Source organism: Callorhinus ursinus, unplaced genomic scaffold (assembly GCF_003265705.2).
Source record: "Callorhinus ursinus isolate GAN/ISIS: 27379988/994484 unplaced genomic scaffold, GSC_fseal_2.0 scaffold17, whole genome shotgun sequence".
In the NCBI taxonomy this organism is placed as follows: Eukaryota; Metazoa; Chordata; class Mammalia; order Carnivora; family Otariidae; genus Callorhinus; species Callorhinus ursinus.
The window spans coordinates 21195929-21201928 of NW_027397079.1; positions in this window are offsets into that span (position 1 = coordinate 21195929).

The window sequence follows — 6000 nt, forward strand, 5'->3', positions numbered from 1 at the left end:
TACTTTGTTTAATTTCTAAGAGTGAGGGATCTGATATAAAATTTTCCACCTTTTTTTTAAAGAAACCAAATGTTGCTATTTTAAATTTAAGAAATTATTTCCCCATATATTTGTATCTAAATACCCTCAAGGGACAGTCTGTGATAAGGTTGCACCACATTGATTTGAGATAAACTAATCTATCTGACATTTAGAAACTGCCAATTTAGTCAGAATACCAGTCTTTGAGTTTATCTGGTAATCTGACTATCTGATGTTGGTGCTTCCTGAATCAAGAACACATTGTGTACGTGTGTGTGAATAATAAAAGCTATTTCATCTCTAAGAAAAAATGAGCAAGTCCTTTCTAATAAGCACAATGTTTGAAAGCTATCTTGACGCACTAGAGACGTTGACTTATGTATTCCTTTTCCTGTTGGAAGTTATTAACTGTGAATCCCACGTCTTATTTTTGGTTATTTCTCAACTTTTAAAATGTGTTTACATGTAGAAAGAATGGAACATGCATGGATCTGAGTCTTTAAGATGGACTCTGAGAGCCAAGGAAATTAGAATAGATAGAAACAAAATATTTGAAATGGATTAAGCTATATTGACTTCATCTTCCTCTGCATTTCCATTTGCACTGTTCTGTTCAAGCTCTTCGGAATGGAATTTGCATTCTCTTCCCAGTTGAGTCATGTTTTCACCCACCTCGGTCTACCTCACCCTGTCTGGTGTACTACGCTTGTCACTTTCATCTGTCCCGCTTCCTCTTTAGGGATGAAACAGAAAATCCAACTTAGTCATTTTCAGCAGCAGGAGTGATGGGGGTGGTTGTCTTCCAAAGATTTCAGAAATATTTGTGCATTTGAACTGTTAAGTTTTATGAAATTGCAGGGAATTTCAAGGGACTTTTGTAGCTGAATAAATTCCACACCCCTTATTCCTACACTTGCCAAATACAATCCAAAGTAAATCTTGTGTCCATGAATAAGCGAGTTACTTTAACTACCAAGACCTGAGTTTATTCTTACTAGTTCTAATTTGACTCCATTATCCCAAAGCTATTTCAGTGAAAACAAAGCTAAAATCCCCCATTTTTTTTCCCCCTAAATCTTTGGATACTGGATACTGTGTTACAGTTAAATTGGCTTGACAGAGAAAAAGGACTAGATCTGAGCTCAGGCCACTAGAGTTTCGAGGGCTTTCCATCCACCATTGTTCTCCATTCCCCTTTCGAAAACGTGTAAAAAATTAAAGGCAACTTTCCACTGGGCACATTCCATATTTGCCCATCCCTAAAGATAAGCAATAAAATATTGAAAAAAAATGGTTTGAAAAAAATAAGTCCTTAAAATGACAAATTAGATTTTAAATTCATATTTTTTTGCTTGTCTTTTTTAACAAAGACCAAATAATGTTTTCGCAATGGTTTCTCCATCCTGCACTGCTCTCCCTATGAATTTCCCTGTGTCCTGTCGCTTGGCTTGTTTCTGGGGTTTCTTTACATTGGCCATTAATCAAGAATCACCCAGAACTCCACCCCTCTGTGCTGGTCTCTGTTTCCTTCTGCCAGGATTCCTGCTGGGACAGTATCTGCTGGAAAAAGTCAGCTTTCTCAATCCAAACATCTTTGGTCAGCCTGTTGGTCTACGGACTGAAAACCAGGGGTTTGGAAGAGAGCTCGGCTAATGTAAATCCTCTTTTTTCCTTCAGGCTTGACAAAGATTCTAATTGCTTTAGAGATGGCTTCTGAAGCCCATCCAATGGACTTTGCTCTGTTCTCATCTGCCTCAAATTCTCTCCCGCTTGCTGGCCCTTTTTGTTTTGAAATGGTCTCCCCGACCTTGACTTCTGTGATCTCTTCATTTTATTCCTACCATCCTTATCACTTTTTTTTGTCCTGCTTGCTAATTATGGAACTCTTAAGATTAAATTTTTGAATCATTCTTATCTCTATCTGCCTTCACAATCTTAAGATCCTCAGGCTCAACGAACTAAATGGCATTGATCCCAAAAGCTACTTTGCCAGGCTTCATCTTTCATCCTTGCTCCAAACTACGTCTCTGCTGAGATGAACTTGCCTTGCCAGCACCTGAAATTACATGGTTAAAAACAAGTCCCTCTCTTTCTTAGATTGGTCTCTTTCTTTCTCTCTCTTTCTTCCGTCTTACTATTCTCCTGGTCCTCCAGGCTTAATACATTTTGTTCTTGATTACTTCTCTCCTTCAGTTTTTATGTTCCATTGTTCATAGAGTTCTGCTACTCTTCTTCCATTTATTCTTTGTCACAAGAACAATCCTTTCTCTTGATTTCTATGAATTTGTATCCTTAATCTCTATTGTCATCATGTTAAGATGTGTGATTGCGGTCTTATTAAAAAAACTTATTGGCGGTAAAATCAAACTAAACTCCTTCTATCATGTAAGTCTCCATCAACAGCTTCAGTAAATTTCCTCAAATTATCACTTAGCCCTGTGCTGTCTAATATGGTAGCCACTAGCCATGCATGGTTTTTGAGCCCTTGACTTGTGACTAGACCAAATTGAGATGTGCTGAAGAGTAAAAGAACACACTGAATTTTAAAGTCTTAGTACAATGAAAATCATGTAAAAATGTCTCATTAATAGTTTTTTCATGTTGATTACATGTTGAAATAATGTTTGGGATACAGTGGGCTAAGTAATATATATTCTTAAAATGATTTTCACCTGTTTCTTTTGACTTCTTTTCACTATGACTCTAGAAAATTTTATTTTTTCTTTTAAAGATTTTATTTATTTATTTGAGAGTGAGAGACACAGCAAGAGAGGGAACACAAGCAGGGGTAGTGGGAGAGGGAGAAGCAGGCTTCCCGCAGAGCAGGGAGCCCGATGTGGGGCTCGATCCCAGGACCCCGAGATCATGACCCAAGCTGAAGGCAGATGCTTAATGACTGAGCCACCCAGGCGCCCCTGACTCTAGAAAATTTTAAATTACAAATGTGGCTCACCTTATATTTCTGTTGGATGGTACTGCTTTAGACAATCAACAAGCCAGTTCTGGACAAGACACTATGCAAGAAATCAGAAGCAATTTTTAAAAAGGTAAGAATGGGGCACCTGGGTGGCTCAGTCAGTTAAGTGTCTGCCTTCGGCTCAGGTCATGATCCCAGGGTCCTGGGATCGAGCCCCACATTGGGCTCCCTGCTCAGCTGGAAGCCTGCTTCTCCCTCTCCCACTCCCCCTGCTTGTGTTCCCTCTCTCGATGTCTCTCTCTCTGCCGAATAAATAAATAAAATCTTAAAAAAAAATAAAAATAAAAAAGGTAAGAATAATCTGGACAGTCCACTCTTCACAACCCAGCTGAGGAGACAAGACATTGAGAGTCATGGATTGACTCAACCAGAAGGCCAACACCAAACGACTGAAGAAGTTTCCTCCTATGGGAGTTTAAAGGAGAGAAGTGGTCAGAGATACCTTTTCTGAAGAAGTGGAATTTCAGAAGATCATTGCAGGATAAACAGTATTTCTTTTCCGCAGCTGAAGAAGTAAAAGAATGGCATTCTGGAATAGAAGAGGAGGAAAAAACGGAGTGGGCCTTGGGTAAGATGTGTAGACCAATTTGTCGTGAATGAGTGTTGTATCCTGAAAAGGACTCAAATCCACACAATCTCCTGTAAGTCCATGCACTCAATCACCTCCAGAATGGCTTCCTGCCTGCTTTTCATGAATTTCTGTCCTTTCTTCCAGACTTTACCATACTCAAGATCTGAAGCTAGAAAATAAAGGTACTTGCATGTTGCCAGCCAGAGCTTTGCCCTGCTTCTGACCAAGCTTCCAGAAAGTGTGCTTCCAAATTTATGCTCCTGGACAATGGCACAACACTGTGTTTTCACTGAAGAAACATTCTCCTCAACCAGGTAATCCTTTGAATGGAGAGTCCAACTCACGTAAAGAACAGAACTCAGTGTTTATTTAAATTGCCACCTACCTAGGTTGACCAACCATTCTGATTTGCCTGGGACTGTCCCAGTTTCAGCACTGAAGCCCAATTCTCAGGAAACTCTTCACTTCCAGGGAAATGGAGATGGTTGGTTCACCTCACTTACTTGCCATATTCCAGTCTCTGACTTTGTTTCTCATTTCTAGTCACTAGCTTCTGGCTAATATGCTTTCTCTGGCCACAGCAGTGCTGACTTGACATTTTTCTTAGCCTTGGTTTTGTGATTTCCAGGTGTGGCGGTGGGGGGGTGTCACAATTTCTTCATACTAAATTCACCTTCCATTTTAAAAACATGTCACTGCATACTGTAAAGGAAGAAAGGTGTTATGCACTCAATCAAACACAGGAGGGATACCTCAGTTCCAAAAAATGGGAACAGAAGTCCTACGTGCAAATAGACTTATCTCATCACTGGAACTGACTCATCTCTCTAAGTTTCCTGTCCTCCTGGGATCTCTTCTTGGTGCCTTTGAAGCCATGCTTCTCTAGTAAGTCCTATTCTTGTTTTCAAGGGCTGTTAGCTAAGGGGCAGCATCAAAATGAAGTGAAAATCCCTAGATAAGAAATTCAGAGAAGTAGGTTCAATTCCAGGTTGTGGCAGCAAAAGGGTTACATGGTTAAGAAGTCTCCAAGTCCCAAAGGAGTGAAGCCCTAGTGATGAAAGGATAGGCAGCGGGTTTGAACTTTTAAGGTACCAAGCTGAAACCTTTCTGATCATACTACCCACGTCACCGGTTCATAAAATTATCTCTATTAAAATCACCATCCCCAAAGTTCTAGCATCAGTCTGAAAAAATATCTAAATTCCAATTTCCACTTAGCAACAACTTCTTGCACAGGGCTGTGAATTCCAAGTTGCAAAACGTGGGTCTCAAAATATTCATGTGGAAAATGTTACTGTCTAGCACCTTCCAGGGCTTCCTGGTAGCCTCGTCAAATTTTAATTCTTTGAGATCAAACAATGAGAAGTAAATGAACCTCTGGTGGTGGAGGGAAGGAAGGAAGATGGACAGTTGGTTCCTTGCAAAGCTTGGATTTGATGTCTTTAACCGTCTGGTTTAGATTCACAAGATCCATTCCTTAAAAAGCTCCATGCTTTGGTAATGTGTCCTAAGACCTCAGGGAGGTCTCAGAGAGGATATTTTAAAAGTTTCCACCTGTTTTACTTTTATATTTGGATTGGCATGAATTGATGCCTCTTGGCTAATTAAGTAGTCTTTTTTTCCCCCTTTTGTGTCCTGTACAGGCAGGTGGAGTCTGTTTTAATGATGAGCGTCTGGTCCACCACACTTCTTCATAACAAGTCAATGCTGGCTTACTCAGGCAGGGCGAGAACACCTGGCATTCTTCCTTAATTATATGGAAGAGTCGGAACTGCTGGCTCTCATGTGGCTTGTCCCCTAATCTCCACTATCAAATCAGACCACACTGTTCAGGGCAACTGTGCATTTTCTCCAGAGGCTTAAGGGGAAACCTGCCCTTTATGCTTTTGCATGGAACCGAAGGGAGAACTCTTATAGCCAGGCTGAAACTGAGTAGGATCCTGGCCTAATCTGGAAGGCACTCCAGTTCCGTTTAGATTAATTTTGATCCTTCCCCAGATTTCATTTTGTGGCAAAGATCATGAAATAAAAAATTACAGTTGCATACAAAGGTACAGTAAAAAGCACAAATTAATCCTGCTGGTTGCTGACTCAACTAAATGCATGATTTTGAGCAAAAAGTTCTCAATTGCATTTTTTTTGTTTCTTTTTTTCTGTGCGATGGGGATAATAATACTTTAACTTCTTCAAAACATTATGAGGAGACACACAGGTGAGTGAAAATACTGTGAACAAGTTAATTCAACATTTGTCTACATTGCAAATGATCACCACAATAAGTCTAGATACCACCCATCACCGTACAGTCACAAAATTTTTTCTCTTGTGATGGGAACTTTTAAGATTTACCTTCTTAGCATCTTTCAAGTCTGCAATACAGTTTTATTGATTGTTCTCACCATCTGTACGTTACGTCCCCATGACTGATTTA